This window comes from Sminthopsis crassicaudata, chromosome 4 (assembly GCF_048593235.1).
Source record: "Sminthopsis crassicaudata isolate SCR6 chromosome 4, ASM4859323v1, whole genome shotgun sequence".
NCBI classification, from domain to species: Eukaryota; Metazoa; Chordata; class Mammalia; order Dasyuromorphia; family Dasyuridae; genus Sminthopsis; species Sminthopsis crassicaudata.
Window position 1 is genome coordinate 115,184,134 of NC_133620.1, and position 17,088 is coordinate 115,201,221.

The 17,088-nt window shown below is 33.5% G+C and overlaps 1 long non-coding RNA gene across 1 annotated transcript in view; it reads right to left on the reverse strand.

The window, feature by feature from the left end:
* Window positions 1–3,804: 3,804 nt before the first annotated feature.
* LOC141565712 (uncharacterized) overlaps window positions 3,805–17,088 on the reverse strand; it is a 154,436-nt gene continuing 141,152 nt past the window's right edge. Inside the window, exons 2-4 of the long non-coding RNA XR_012489100.1 lie at window positions 15,369–15,516; window positions 6,135–6,238; window positions 3,805–5,039 (exon numbers count right to left, since the gene is read on the reverse strand). This is a non-coding gene — a long non-coding RNA (uncharacterized LOC141565712). The remainder of the gene's footprint in view (window positions 5,040–6,134; window positions 6,239–15,368; window positions 15,517–17,088) is intronic.

Here is a 17,088-nt window from a genome sequence, read left to right on the forward strand (position 1 = left end):
GGACTTTTTGGTTTCTACCCTTTTATTGAAATGAGCTCTTCACTGATTTAATGTCATTAGCTAAGATAGGAAGAAAATATCTTGAGAGCCCCACCTAATTATAGGCCCAGCCATAGATATTGGAGAAAATGTGACTTCTTAATAAAAAGAAAATTGCCTAGAACAATATTTTGCAGTTTGTAAATTCCACTGAACCACTGCACAAATAAACAGTGCTACTGAATCACACACCAGATCATCTCACAATTAAGGCACACAAGACCATCTGCTTTACAAACCCACTCCTGAGCCAGAGGGAAAAACTTTGAAGATAAATGTTGCCACATGTGAAAGAAGAAGAAAATCGCCAACAAACCTTTGTTGCATGCAGCATCATTTTCATCTATCTGCCCGTGGGAATAAAGGATTTCATTGTGATTCATGAATATTGCAAATGTCCTCCTCACTGGAGGAAGGAGAATTACAGATTTGATTGGAAATGAAGAAGCCTTGAATGAATTGGAGATTAAATTTTTTTCTCCTACTTCTCTCCTTTTTTTATCTTCTGCTCATTCCCCACTCTCTCACTCAAATTTTCACCTAAAAATATCCATAGCTAATTCTCAATGGTTCATATATAAACTGAACATTATATAGACATTTCTTGAGAAAAAGAATAAAGGCAGGTTGGCTTCTTCCTTTCTCCCAGAATTACAATTAGTGTTTATTCTGAATGGTGCAGACATCATGACTTTATTATCAATATGAATGGCAACTTGATACAGAAGATAATTGCTCAAATTCTTTGGTATATTGTGATTGGTGAAGTTACTTAGTCTCTGGCTGATGTAGGCTAAGGCTTCTTAATCTTTGTCTACTCATGATTCTTTACAAATTTATGTGTTTTTATATTTTATTTCTATTTTTATTGTTTATATTTTATATTATTTTATATATGATTCCATATATAAAATAAGAATACAAGTCAAACATTTACTGATAATGAAGCATAATTTTGCAACCCCCCACATTCAGTAACATGACCCCATATGGGATCACTACTCACAATTTAAGAAGCTTTGCCCTAGGCCAGTGGTAATCTAAAAGTCAAATATGAATGGTAGAGCTGGGGAACCTCCTAATTTGTATATAAGGGTCCTGAAAGCTACATCTTGACATAGGAAATCCTATATTAATTTCATCTACAATTTACTATATTTTATTAGGGCAGCTAAGTGGCACAGTAAATAAGATAGAGTGTTGGGCTTACAGTTAGAAGGAGTTGAAATCAAATTCAACCTCAAACATTTATTACTCTGTTAGCCACTAATTCTGTTTGCCTCAGTTTCCTCATAGGTAAAATGAACAAGAAAAGAAAATGGTAAACTATTCCATTGTCTTTGCCAAGAAAACTCCAGAAGGGATCACACAGGGTTGGACATTACTGAAAATGACTAAATAACAACAATTGGATTTTATTAAATATTTCACCAATGCATTTTAAAATTTTTATTTATTTTTTATTAAAGCTTTTTATTTTCAAGACATATGCATGGATAATTTTCAACATTCATCTTCTGAAGACCTTTTGTTTCAAATTCTTTCTCTCCTTCCTCCCACCCCCTCCCCTAGATGGCAGGTAATCTAATATATGTTAAACATTGACAATTATTCTACATATTTCCACGAATATCAAGTTGCACAAGAAAAATCAGATCAAAAAGGAAAAAAATGAGAAAGAAAACAAAACACAAGCAAACAACAACAAAAAGGGTGAAAATATTATGTTGTGGTCCACACGCAATTCCCATAGTCCTCTCTCTGGGTGCAGATGGCTCTCTTCATCACGAGATCATTGGAACTGGCCTGAATCACTTTTTTTTATTATTATTATAACTTTTTATTGACAGAACATATGCCTGGGTAATTTTTTACAGCATTATCTCTTGTACTCACTTCTGTTCCGACTTTTCCCTTCCCTCCCTCCACCCCCTCCCCTAGATGGTAAGCAGTCTTATGTTAAATATGTTATAGTATATCCTCACTTTTCTATTGAAAAGAGCCATGTCTATCAGAATTGATTATTATATGATCTTGTTGTGGCCTTGTACAATGATCTGGTTCTGCTCATTACACTCAGCATTAGTTCCTGTAAGTCTCTCCAGGCCTCCCTGAAATCATCCTGCTAGTCATTTCTTACAGAACAATAATATTCCATAACATTCACATACCATAACTTATCCATTCTTCAACTGATGGGCATCCATTCAGTTTCCAGTTTCTTGCCACTACAAAGAGGGCTGCCACAAACATTTTTGCACATGAGGATCCTTTTCCCTCCTTTAAGATCTCTTTAGGATACAAGCCCAGTAGAGACCCTGCTGGATCAAAGGGGTATGCACAATTTGATAGCCCTTTGAGCATAGTTCCAAATTATTCTCCAGAATGGTTGAATCAGTTCACAACTCCACCACCAACATATTAGTGTCTCAGTTTTCCCACATACCCTCACACATTCATCATTATATTTTCTTATCATCTTAGCCTATCTGAGAGGTGTGTTGGGGTACTTCAGAGTTATCTTAATTTGCATTTTTAATTAGTGGATTTAATTTGCACTATTTTAATCAATAGTAATTTAGAGCACTTTCTCATATAACCAGAAATCACCAATACATTTTAATGTAATTCGGACTGTACTCTGGAATATCATGGACTGCATATATCCAAAGTGTGTGTTTGAAACCTCTGTCCTAGGCAACTATCTAAGGTTATAAATTGGAGAGAAGATGTTAATATATGTTGGTAGAGGGAGTTCCCTCCCTCCTAAGTACTTTATCACTAGTAAAATCACAGGTCCAGTCCCTTTCCTGAGAGTGATACATGGGATGGGAAATTTTGTAAGAAGAAATACATAAATAACATATTCCAAAGTAAATTATTAGTAAAGATCTATCTATCTATCTATCTATCTATCTATCTATCTATCTATCTATTCATCTATCCATCCATCCCTCTCTCTTTTTTTTCTGAGTTGTAAGGGGCCTTATCATTGCTAATGCTTACTTTTCCAGTCCATATAATCAACATTTAATTGATGGTATGGTTTTGCTTTCATGTCTTTTTTGCGTAAGCCATGATGGCAGCTTGAGCAGGTCAATCTCCACTGAGCTGGTTAGACTTCTATAATATTAAATTAATGGGAACCATTCCCAGGAACAGCAGACTACCACTTGTATACAAAGTAGACAAGTTCAGAAATTTAAAGTTGGGGGTCAGATTTCTGATTGTCCAAATGAAGGGAAGAGTGGAAGAAAGAGGAGGGAGGGAATACAATGCTGACTAAAGTACCAAAGATCTTTTTGGATGAAAACCACTCCTCTTTGTTATTGTTCATTGAAACACTCACATCTCTAGGCCCCAGTTCAACTGAGACTCACTTTTAAAATCTGAGTAACAGTCTGTGAAACAAAAATATCATAGTTCAAGGTTTTGTGAATGCCATTTGTTCCCTAGATCCAGAGTTTCAGAGGTAGAAGGAATTTCTTAGCTAAACTACTCCAAAATCCTTGAAAATGAGTCTCTTTTTGCAGGAGGCAACTTCAGTTTTTGCTTGATGATATTTTCTCCAGTCCCCACAGTCATGGATAATTTATAATATATTAAGACAGTCCATTCTATTTTTATAAAGCATTCATTTTTGGGAAAATTGTCTCTTCTCTTTCTCTTTTCTTCTTCCATCCCTCCCCTCTCTCTCTCTCTCTCTCTCTCTTCTCTCTCTCTCTCTCTCTCTCTCTCTCTCTCTCTCTCTCTCTCTCTCTCTTTCTCTCTCTCTCTCTCTCTCTCTTTCTTTCTCTCTCCCTAAAATTTGGCTCCTAGAACTTGTGTAGAAGTCCAAATTGGTGGTCTAATTAAGATAGTCATTGGTACTAATAACAGAATTATTACCTCTGGGCAGTTTTAGAAAGGCAGTCTCAGATCAGTGTAAGGGGGACCAAAGTTTTATCACAATTATAGAAATGTCAGCAAAAGGCACCTCTACCTACAATACTAGTATTTTCTCAAGGTTTATCAAAGCTGAAAGATAGTTTTGCATTCTAGTGTTAGTCATTGGAAGGATATATCAGGAACTGAAAAAGTAAATGACTTGTAGTTGTAAACATTCATAGAATTACATTGCTTGCACATAGAAGTGGGGAAAAGATGAATGGAATCCAGTTACCCTAACTTAGTTAAGTGTTCGGGATATGTATCTATTGGCGAAGATGACAAAGAAGAAAATTGATAAATGTTGGAGGAGCTGTAAGAAAACAGGGCTCATTTAATGTAATGTATATGGAGCAGTAAGTCTATGGAATCTAATCTTTTTGTAAAGCAATTTGGAATTATACCTCCTCCTCCTCCCTACTCATCCCCAGCCCACTCAAATCTCTAAACTGTATATAGCCATATCACTCCTAAACCTATACTGTAAGGAGATCAAAGGGGGAAAAGATTCATTATGTATGAAAATATTTACACCAGTTCTTTTTGTAGTAGCTTCTACCTGAAAACTAGTGTTTCAACCAAATAAGAAATGACTAAACATATTATGGTATTTGTATATAATGAGATATTATGGTACCATAAGAAATGATGAAATGGACAATTTCTGAGGAAAGTGGGAAGGTATAAGCTGATAGAGTGAAATGAGCATAGCCAGAACGATTTATACCATGACAAAAACATGATAAAAGAAACAGCTTTTTAAAAATGCTGATCAATGCAATGACAAAACATGATCCCCAGAGTCTTCTGGCAGACATAATAGACTCACAATGTAGAATGAGTCATGCATTTTTGGTCATGGTTAATGAGAGAATTTGCTTCATTTGCCCATTTCCTCTTATTTTGAGGTTCTCCTCCTCCTCCTCCTCTTCCTCCTCTTCCTTTTTTTCCTCCTTCCCCTCCTCCTCCTCCTTCTCTTCCTCTTCTTCTTCCTCGTTTTCCTCCTCTTCTTCCTGCTCTTTTTCTTCCTCTTCCTCCTTCTTCCTCTTTGCTCTCTTTCTCCTTCTCCTCCTCTTTCATGTAAGAGGAGTAAAAAGGAGACAAAAGAAGTTGTTTGTTATATATCTATATCTATAATTTAAAAAGAGAAAGGGCTAGGAACTTTCCATCTAAATGGGTAGCCCTAGAAGCCTTGCAACTGCTTGTCTATTTTCTATTATCTGAGTGGGAATTATGAGCCAGAGTAACAAGAGAGTTGCGAATTTGTTGAATAGTCCTAAGACACTTGGCTTGGATAGTCTCATTCTGAATGTGCACTGATACTTTGCTGAAGGGAAAGTAAATGCAACAGAAGAAATAAGGTAAAATTTTTGAAGATAATATTAGTATCATGGCAAAGAAGCCATTAAGCAGAAGGTTTAAAGGTTAATATACATATACATATATACTTAGACACATGAATACATTAGGGAGTGTATATATATATATATATATATATATATATATATATATATATATATATCTCCATGTATACTCACACACATATATATTTCATATATGTATTCAGGAGAGGGTAGAGCTTGTTCAGATTACTTCTATAGAAAGCAGAATTTTTATCAACAGTGAGGAAAAGCCAGTCAGCAGGACATAGTTATGAGAGCTTAGTAGAAATGATTTCCTTAGTTGTAGATGACATTGAAGTCAAAATTCTTCCTAAGCCTGGAATATGAGTTCTCTAACAATTTATTCTCATCTCTACTGGTATTATAGTTCTGAAAATCATCCCATCTTATGATTTTTCCTTATATTTGTTTTGTTATGCTTTATCATTGTGTAATGGTATATTAAAGTTGTAAAAGATGTAAAAGGTTATCCAGTTCAGCTTCCTCATTTGTCCCAGAATGATTAAGGGAGATTTTAAAGTCAAAATACATTATTCTATAATTTTGGTTTTTATTCCAAATTCAATGATTTGCCTCTCTTGCTTCATTGTATGAGCCTCAAATAATAATAGTAATAATAATAATAATAATAATAATAAGGCATTTATATATTAATTTAAAATTTTCAAGATTCTTTTTATACATTCATATTTAAACAACATGAAGATAATTTATTTTGTGGATTGTTATGAAGATGAAGCAAAAATAATTGTAAAAAACAGTCACCTGAAGTACTTTTCCATCTCCTTCCAAATTCTTGTCTCCAATCTGAGTGAGTCATCTCAGAGTATTAAAAGATCAAAAGGGGGGGCAGAGAGAAGACAGAGAATCTGAAAAATGAAAACTCTGAATGAGTTCTTGGCTCAGATAATTATGAAATATATTCTCTTAATAATAAAATATAGGACTTCTAAAGATGATAGTGGCAAGTACAGCTTGATAAAGAAGTAATTACTGTAGTTTTGAAAATGCTTTATCTTGAAATGGCCAAGAGGAGAATTAAGGAGTGAGGAAGAGCCTAAATGCTTTGTTCTTTAGAAATATTCTCTGTCATAAACATTTAAGAAACTTCCACAAAACAAGATATTTAGGATTTTTTAAAGATATGGAAATGTGTATATATATATGTATGTATATATATATATATATGGAAATTTCTTTTCCTCTACAACTGTCATTAATAGATCATTACTTAACAGTGGTTATAAATTCTGGGTTTGGCCTTTGGGGCATCCTGCCTTCTCTCATTGTTTCTGAGTCCATTCTCTAATCCTCTTTCACTTCTGAAGTAATTTACTATTGGTTATTATTCACATGTGCAGATGAGAGTGAAAAAAATGATGTGTCTCTGACAACCTTTATGGAACACAATCATATTAAAAGACCATTCTTTGGCACTATTCTGCAGCTGGTCTCTGCAGAATCTGTCACTGTTTGTGATTCTGCATCAGGCTGTGTTTTGTTATTGGGAAAATGGGACAGCCTTTTCAGTCTTTAACCAGTACAAGCCTTGTCATTTCCATAGAACAAAGGAACATAGACAATTTTCAATTTAAATAAATGGAATCCGAGGGCTATTTGTATTAGTCAAAGGGGTATGATTAAAACTAAGGCCTACTTTAACAATAGAAGAGAAAATAGGTTAAAAAATAATTTCTTAGTCTGAACATTTGCTATCTTTTATAAATAAACTGGTTGAGGGGAAAAGCTTCCTAGCCATTAGCTGAATGAGCTAACTAAAGAGAGCAACAGCTTTTCCCTACCAATGGAGAAGCTTATTAACTATAATATCTACTAGTAGATGAAAGACAGAATATAAGATGTCCCTGATTTCAGCATGTCAGCTGAGGATTTAAGGTAAGAAGTCATATTACAAGAGTGAAAGAATTGGCTGAAGGATTTATAGATCTTTCCTTATAGTAAGGGAAAACTAATTAATTTTAATCTTACTATATCTAGGGTAAAATTTGTAACTGTTTTCTACACAATGAATCCCTTTGGTAGTTTTTTGAATCCTGAGTCCTTTAAAAAATAATTTTGTTAAATAATTAAAGGAAATGCTAACTTTCAGTTAGAGATGAGTGTAAATAAAGGAATAATTTCCTCCTATATATTCTGATTCCATTCTGATAAACATTTACAAAGTACCTACCATATGCCAAAAATTGTTGAAGATTGAATTAATAAAAAGACAGATAGTCTCTGCCCTCAAGATGCTTACAATCTAAAGAAGACAATACAATAAAAGGAGGAATAAAGTGGGGTGGAGGGCACCAGGGAATACTGGAACAGGGGCATTTTGTACCATTAAGTTGAAACCAGACAAAACAGTGGACACCAAGTAGAGTGAGTTAAAAGTTCAGTTTCTGCCCTCTCTATATATTTTAAAAGACATTGGGAAAATTTTGGGAATCTATCCTCCAAGCCTCCAATCAGAGGAGAGTGAGACAGGTGACCTTGCACAGCTCTCCCTCACTTAAATCCAATTTACTTGCATGTCATGACATCCCTTCCCTGATGTCATTGTCCTCTTGGACAAATAACAAATAACAAGCAATAATATGCCTGGTAAAAAAGCAGCATGAAAATTATCCAGTGAGTAACAAGTACAGCAGTAAAGAATTGGATGCCATTAGTAAGTCTACAGTTTTAGAGGTATTCATGTCACCTAAATGAATGTGTTCTGAACACACACACTTCTAGCAAATGCACTCCTTTATTCAAGTATCCTCAACAAACATGTTCCCCATTTGTACATCTCATATGCAATTTCTCTACATTTCTGAGGCAGCTGAGTGGCTCAGTGGATAAATTGTTGAATCTTGAGGCAGGAAGTCCTGAGTCCAAATTTAAGTTCAGACATTTGTTAGCTGAGCGATATTGGGAAAATTACTTAAAATTCCATCTCCTGCAGATTTCTCAGCTATGAAATGGGAATAATAATGATGGCAACTCCCAACATTGTGATGGGTTCAAATGGGATAATATAAAGTACTTGGTACAGTACCTAGCAAATAGATATTTACTAAAATGCTTATTTATTTTCTTCTTATGGCATATATAATTACATATGTAATTACACATACACAATTATATACATAGATCATATATATATACACACATTATATATGTATAATATATATATGTATATATATATATATATATATATATGTCATTAAATATCTTTGAACTAAGTGAATGTATCCTCTGCCTGACAAGTAAGAATAAACACATTTGTTGTGGCTTATGAGTTAAAATTCACATGAAAATCTGACCCATAAAATCCCAGGGATTACTTTTTAGAGGCTCATGGGTAAGAGGATTATTCAACTCAAAGAATTCAAGAACTAGAAGAGATCCTGAAAGATCATAATAGTTAACATTTATATAAAGCTTTTAAATGTTTTACAAAGCACTTTCCTCATAACAGTCCTTTGGGGTATCCCAGTGAAAGTATCATCTCTCTTTTATAGATGAGACACCTCATTAAAGCCCTATTCCATAGGTATCCAATGTTTTTTTTTAATTTTTAAAATTTCTTTCAAAAACAACAACAAAAGTGTGTTGTGAGACTCCAGAGTAAGTTGAGGGCTCATAATATTTTTTATATTTATTCATTAAGTGCTTGCAATACCTACAATGGCAAGTTTTAAGCAAAAAAAGCTTCAAATTAAGATTCATATTTTACAATTATAATCACAAAATACAAAATTTGATTATGCTTCTAATTATAAAAACTTCTTAAAATTATAAATTATAAAATAACTAAGACATTTTACAATTTTTAAAAATCCATGAAGACTTCATATGTTTACTATTATCTGCAAGACTTTATAGTAAGTTTTGTTGAATATAAATATTTTAAATGGAATAAGAGATTTAAATGATGCTAAACATGACATAATAATATGTAATTTAATTTTGATGTTGGAATTTATTTATTTTATTTGAACAAAAGTTTGTAATATTTGGTTCAACAACAAAAAGCCTTTAACTTGTTTCTGCATTAAGTTTATTCCTGGATTTTGTTTGAAAACAAGAAAAAAATGAAAAACCATAACTCATACCAATATGTGGTAGAAAATGAAGGGACATTTTATAAGATCTTTTGTTAGAAGATGAAAATCAATTTTAAAATATTTTAGCCACCTAATCAATTAACAAAAATAAGTATATATAATAAAAATTATTTTTCTATTGGTTAATGAAAAACTTAAATGATATACTTATTTAAAGTTCAATTGCACATATTGCTTCTTTTTAAAATGTTTTTATATCAACTCAATTTAATAAAGAAAGCACTTTCTTTTCTTCTACTAGTTTCCTGCTGACCACTCTCACAGAAACTGTATTGAATGACTAATGAGTTGACAATCAGTTTTTTTTTTTAATTTTTATTTTATTTTATTTTATTTTTTTTTTTGCTGAGGCAATTAGAGTTAAGTGACTTGCCCAGGGTCCCACAGCTGGGAAGTGTTAAGTTTCTAAAGTCATATTTGAGCTCAATCCTCCTGACTTTAGGGCTGGTGCTCTATCCACTGCACCACCTAACTGCCCCAGACAATCAGTTCTTTTAAAAGGCCATCAAATAGAAGAATAGTTAACCTAAGTGGTGGCTAAATTTAAGTTAAAATATAGCCATTATATGAAATATTAGGCTTCTTTCTAATCAGATTGGCTCATAATGTCTGCCCCCAATGATCTTGTTTTTCACATATCCTGACGTTTGTCCTGTAAGAACACAAACTTTTGCACATTATAATCATGTAATTGCACAGCTAATAAGGTACCATTGTAGGGTGACAGAGAAATGAAGGATTGATTCTAGTACAGTTTACAGAACACAAAATGAATATGTGAATATGCCTGATCATGCATTAGTTATTGGTTTATGATCTGATGTCAAACCCATGTGGCAATTTGGAAACAACTTGATGACAGGTTGAAAAACTTCAAAAATAAATTATACATGGTTAGAAGAAGTTAGAATTTGATGTAATCACTGCATGAATACCAAAATTGCTGTGCACATGATCATTATATTTAAGAATCTCTACAGAAATAAACTATAATGCTTCTAACATGCACATGCTTGTTGGCACAGAGGGAAAATGTATTTGTAATGTAATTGGTCAATTATTTAGTGCTTATGGTATTATTAAAGAATTCTTTAGCATGAACCTTGGACTATCATTGTGAACCCCCAAGGAGTTTGCAGTTCATTAAATGGGAGCCATTGGTGTACTCTAATGTGTTCCCCAAGGCTATACCATCAGAGTGTAAATGTAAGCATGTCTTACCAAGTCAGAAATACTTTTAGTTCAGGTTCAGTGATAATTTATGTTTGTTATCCAATGACAAGCCTGCCTGAATTTAGAGGCTAATCACTAGAATAGCTACAGATTAATGCATTTTTATAACTGTAACAACTTTTATAGTCCATCTACCAAATCTTGAGTGATTACCATCTATATCAAAAGGCAGTAATTACATCACAAACTACCAATGTTTGAAGTATTGAAGTCAACCTAGATGAGGAAATCGAGATATAGAGAGGTGATTGAAAGTGCCTTAAGAGCAGTGATTATTTTTTTGTGATTTTTGTATCCCACGCCTTTAGCATAAACCAGTACTAAATAAGTATTTATTGACTAGCTAGTAAGTCTCAGAGTCAGTACTCAAATCCAAGTCAATTGCAAAATCACTTTAGCACACTGCCTCACCCTGATGCTTCTAGGTGAATGTTATTCTCTAGTAGGTAGATCAGTATTCAAAATGGTGATTATGAGGGTTGTGATATCTGAAAAACAAGATCTGTAGCATAAGTTATAATGTCTTTGGAGAGATATCCCACTTAGATGATCAACATTTTAACAAAATTACTGACATTTTGAAGTCAACATTTTATTATTGCTTGAATGATTTCACTAATGCAAAAGTTGTTGTAAAGTGATACTATAAATTCCCAATATAGTACAACTAATTAAAATAAAAACAGCCAATTCCAAGGGCATACATTGAATATTGTTTGAGATTTCTTCTAGATTCTACACCAGTTTTACTGTTTTATGATCATACCTTGTTTTTGACCCTACCCATTAACAATAGTAATAAGCATGTATTCAGTGCTTACCATGTGCTAAGCACTGTGCTAAGCACTGGAACACGATCCATCTAGGGGTTGAAGTTGTCCATTTCTCATATGAGATTTTTTATTTAGGAAGCCAGAAAAGCTATCTCAATGATTTGAATCTTTTGTCCTCTAAAACAATTAAATTTTGAAGATGGCTTATTTTAAATTTAATTTAGTTAAGTTTGGTTTAGCTTAGTATTGTTTTGTTTTAAGCTTGGTTTGTACTGCAACTGCTTACAGGCTTTATCTTCCTATAGAACTACAGTGTTCTAAGCTTTGACCTGTTTCACTTCCAATCTGGACCAGATTGCCCCTCTTTAGGCATCCTGGAAGCCCTGCTTCAAAAGATAGGCTGCCGTAGATTGCCCATGTTTGTGGGCTATCTTATATAATACTGCCCTGGTATGGATAAAATTCAGTCATCCCCATATTAAATTAAGAGGAGTAAGAAAGGTTAGGGTAAGCTAGGTGTGTTGAGTCCAAAGGTCAGCTTCTCATAGCATTTGACCATCTTTCTTATGTTGTAGGCAAAAGATTTTTGCACTTCAATCCTCTCTACCATAACTGAAATTTGACTGTTATCTCCCTCTCTCTGGCAACTGATACATGCTGGCATTTTTTATTGAGATCTTCACTTCTGTCCTAGGCCTTATATGTCCCAAATTTGGATCATTCTCTCCATTATGTGAGATTTTGTTTCATAGTAAAAATCTGCTGCTTTTAAAGGTTGCCTCTTTTGTGAAATCCTTTAAGTCACAAATCAGTAGCAATAGATTAGGAAAGTCTCACAATCTTTGAGTCACCCTTTTCATATAACTTAATTTTTAGCATGCTAAAATTAACTTAGCTGTGATATTTTTTTCTTCAGAATTTCATAGCCCTATTTAAGATTGGAAAAAAATTTTTCTAGATGGTTGAGACCTAAAATAGCCATCTAGAAAAGAGTTTTACTCTTGATATCTCCAACAATAGAAACACCACAATCCTCTTCTAGTTCAAAAGTTCTCCTTCATTCCTTTAGAGATTCTTGTGACAGCTTAAAAGATTGATTATAAAATCACCTCACCCTTTCAACTTCAGAAAAAAAAACATTCTTTGCAAAATAGTGATAATGATTCTTGTTTGAATTACCTCCTAGGGTCATTTTGAGGAATGAAGACCAAATGGCATGGTAAATAGTTGGATATGGGAGCATTTCTGCATCACCTGAATTGACTCCAAAAATGATTAATCTATCCCTTGTCTAACATGAATCTCTTTCTTTCATGTAAATTAACAGCAAAAGAAACACATCTTGCTCTCTATAAAGTTTAGCATTTATTATAAACTATCTTTTTATCTTTAATTATTTCAAAAATGCCTGCCTCTCCCCTAGACCTTAAAATCTTTGTAAACAGAAACTTAATCTTCCTTCATCTTTAAAAAGGAAATAATGGATAAAAAGATTGAATGCAAAACATTTATTACATCCATTATGTGATAAGCACTGGGGATACATATTCAAAAATAAGAATAAGGTAAAATATATAAGGTAGTGGAGATCAGAGAAGTATTTTGTTCTAGAGGAAGTCTCAGAGAAGATATTTGGAAACCAAATTAGGAGTACCAAATGATATGCCCTTTCAGAAACAATGGTTGTAATGATTGGATTTTTAGTTCACAATTCAAGAAGTAATTTTGTGTTCCTTTATATCATAGGATTGTTGTGAAAATCTATTCAATGTTACTATTCTTGGTAAGGGAAATATAAAGACAGAAACAAAATTTCCCTTGTCTTCAACAAGTTTATGTTCTATTGTAGGGAGGAAATAAGAGGTAAACAAATAAATGAATTCAAAATAAATATAACATCTCTTTGGGTGTCGAAAAGGCAGCCATTTGCTTCATGTTGTGGACTCAGAGACAGATATGACGTCTTACTGGCTAAAAAAATGCTAAGTGTGACATTACAAATCTGCTATTGAGGGCTTAAATGGAAACATACTTTGAAAGAGGACATCCATGGAGGCAATGGAGTTTTTTAAATTAAATTTTATTCTTTTCAATCAATAAAAATATTACTTCTACCATTCTTCCCAAATCCTTCTTCCCACCTCTCCCACACTGAGAAAGAAAGAAAAAGAATAGTCAAGCAAAACAAATTCCCATATTGGCTATGGCTGAAAAAAAAAATCTCAGTTTGCACTCTGAGTCCATCATCACTTTATTAGTATGTAGTATGTTTCATCATGATTCTACAGGAATAGTTGGTATTCATTATGCTGATTTAGAATTCCCAATTTATTTGAGGTTTTTTTAGTATTTACAATATTATTGTTGTTGTATAATTTGTTCATTAGGTACGGTTTGCTTTATTTTGCATCAATTCATATGAGTTTTCCAAAGTTTCTCTGAAACTACCCCTTAACTATTTTTTGACTGCACAATTTCAGCACATTGATACCAGAACTTATCAATCCTTCCACAATTTTTATACAACTCCTCAGTTTCCAATTGCTTGACATCACAAAAAGGATTGTTTTAAATATGTGAATACACTTGGAGACTAGGTCTAATTTGATGACCATATAAAACCTTTTGGCTCAGAGAAAGATGGTATCAAAATAAAAATTTCTAATAGTGTTAGAAATAGTAAGGGCCTTTAGGCTAGGCTAGGCTAGGACCTTTTGTGCCAGAACTAGTATTTAAGTCCATCAAAATGTCAAGATTTATAAGGTACAAATTAATAATTAAAAAAAAAAAAAACAAGAAAAGGGAAATGTATAAAGAGACAGCTAGTGGAATTTTCAGATTCCTGGATCCTACTTCCTCTTTATATGATTCTCCTGTGGAGTATTGAGAAGTAAGCCAGCAATTTCTGGCTCAGTTTACCCAGGAGACCCTCAGCAACTGTTAGTGGTTATGATAAAATGAGCCAGTGACCACAGATTCTAGATCAGAGGTGTGTCCTTCCTGCCCTAGATGAATGGCATGTCAGAACTAAGTAATATGGTTTATAATATAGTATAGTTTATAATACAAACCTTAAAAAATCAAAATTAGGTTTGTATGAAATTACTTCAGATATGGATAGTTTTGTTGGAAACAAAAACATAAAATAAGCTTCAGGGACTAAAACTTTCCATAATATTTCATGGCACATAATACTGTCTTAAACCATTAAAAAAAAGGCAAAGGAATGAGTAGAGAGAGAGGAGGAAAAAAGAGAGAGGAAAGGGAGAGGAAAGGGATAATAAGATAAATAGAGGGAAAAGAGAAGGGGGAACAAGAGGATGAAGGGAGGGAAACAGAAAGGGAGGGAAGAGAACAAAGAAGGGAAGGAATGGGAAAAATAAGGGAAATAGGATGAGAGAGAGAGAGAGAGAGAGAGAGAGAGAGAGAGAGAGAGAGAGAGAGAGAGAGAGAGAGAGAGAGAGAGAAGAGACACAGATAGAGTGAGGGAAAGAGGAAGAAAGGGAGGGAAGGAGAGAGGGAGAAGAAAGAGGAAGGGAAGAAAGGAAAGAGAGAAAGAACCAACATTAGTTGAAATGTATACTATTCATTTTGAACACTGCTTTCAATATTTGGCTCTCAAACTGCCCTTGGAATGCCTCTGGCTAGATATTCATTACATAAATTTGATTTATAAAATAAGATAGAAGAGAAAACTGCAACCTGAATATGTTTTTCTTCTTATGTGAATGTGGGGATGGGGAGAGAGGAGAGAGAAGAACATTTACCTCATAATTTCCGTTTTCCCCCCTCTCCGTGTAAGCCACATTAGTCTCTCAGTAAAGGTACTTGGGGAAACTTGCTAAAATTTTCCCTCACGCTTGAAATTTACTTACCCTGGGTAACAGGAAATGTGGAGTCTTGTGATGTAGATTGTTATACCAGATGGTAATCTTAGCACATGCTATTTATGTAGATCAGCCATGTGTGTGAGTCATCCATTTGTAGCTGACCTCAGCTGCTGTGAAATTGGGTCCTTTATTACTATTATTAATAAATAACAAACAATAATAAAGTTGTGTCATTTTAATCTGCATTTAATGAGACCATTACCTTTGCATAATATCAAGTAGCATGAAATGGTTTTCTTTTTCCAAACACAGCATTATTAACAGCAGTTATATATAAAGCTAGATCACTGGCTCTTGCTCTGTATGCCAGACATCAAACCCACTAATTCCCCAGACTTTGTTGCTGCTGTTGAATAGCCTGAATGCTTCATTCTTTTTTTCTCTGTCACTCACTACTTTTGTGATCTTGGACAGATCACTTCCATGTTACCCTTAACTTCCAAAATTAGGGTGTAGATGGACTAGATCAAAGGTGTCAAATGTCACCAGGGCTCCATGTGGCCCATTGCACTCTTGGGTGCTGCCCAAAATGATTTAAATTTTAATTGAGAAAAATCTAACAAAACAAATAAAAACACAACAAATATAGATATTACCTTTTCTGAAAAAAAGTCAATCTGTGACCCACAACAATGCTTATATATATATATTAGTGACCCCCATTTCTATTGGAGTTTGATACTACTGTACCAGAACACCTCCATATATTTATGGGGCTTATATTTAAATCATCCTCTTCCAGATTCTGTGATTAGAGTTACTTTTCTAGTTGTAGGAATATTTAAGCTGAGCTTTCTACTACATTCATTTGTATGATTGGATACCATCTTCTAAATTAAGTCTTTCCTGATGTTCTCAGTTACTAGTTCCCCTCTCCTGACCCTCAGATCCTCCCATTATCTTTATTTTTTATATAATTTGTATTTGATTTGTTCTGTTCTCTCTCTCTGTGTGTGTGTGTGTGTGTGTGTGTGTGTGTGTGTGTGTGTGTCTGGGTGGGGATAATAGAATGTAATCTTGTAAGATTCTGAATTATGTCTCCTATAAAGACAGGAATTCTGTCTTTTAGCCCCCGAGTAGAGTAAAAAGCTTCAAATATGGGTTCTTAAAAATTGATTGATAGGTACTCTTTTCAATCAATGGAAAGTGTCTGAGCTTAACAGTCAATGCAATGTTTAGAGGTTATCATAGATTGTAGTCACTGTATAGACTCAAGCAAAGTGTCTCAAGCAGGGATCTTGGTCATCTTCAGCATCATGTTCTTTTTTAAAAAATTATTTTATTTTCAGTTTATGAAACAAATCAAGCATTTCCATAACATGGTACAATAAAATTATGATTGTATATGAAACTGTAAATCTACCATGTATAACTTGCTGTTCTCCCTAAACTAACAAGTTATATAAATTAATTTTTTCTTCTTTTCTCCCCCTTGACTTACTCTAGAGATGTCTACCATTAGACACAAATATGTATATGTATGTATGTATACAAACATAAATGTAAAATTATTTTGCACATACTTCTATTTATCAGTTGTTTCTCTGGATGCAGATAGCATCTTTCTTCCTATGTCCTATATTTTTATGTGTATTTATAATAATAAAAATGGCTTAGTCACTTAAAGTTATTTTTAAATCACTATAACTGTTACTGTATACAATGTTCACTTGGTTCTGCTCACTTTGCTCTTCATCATTTTATG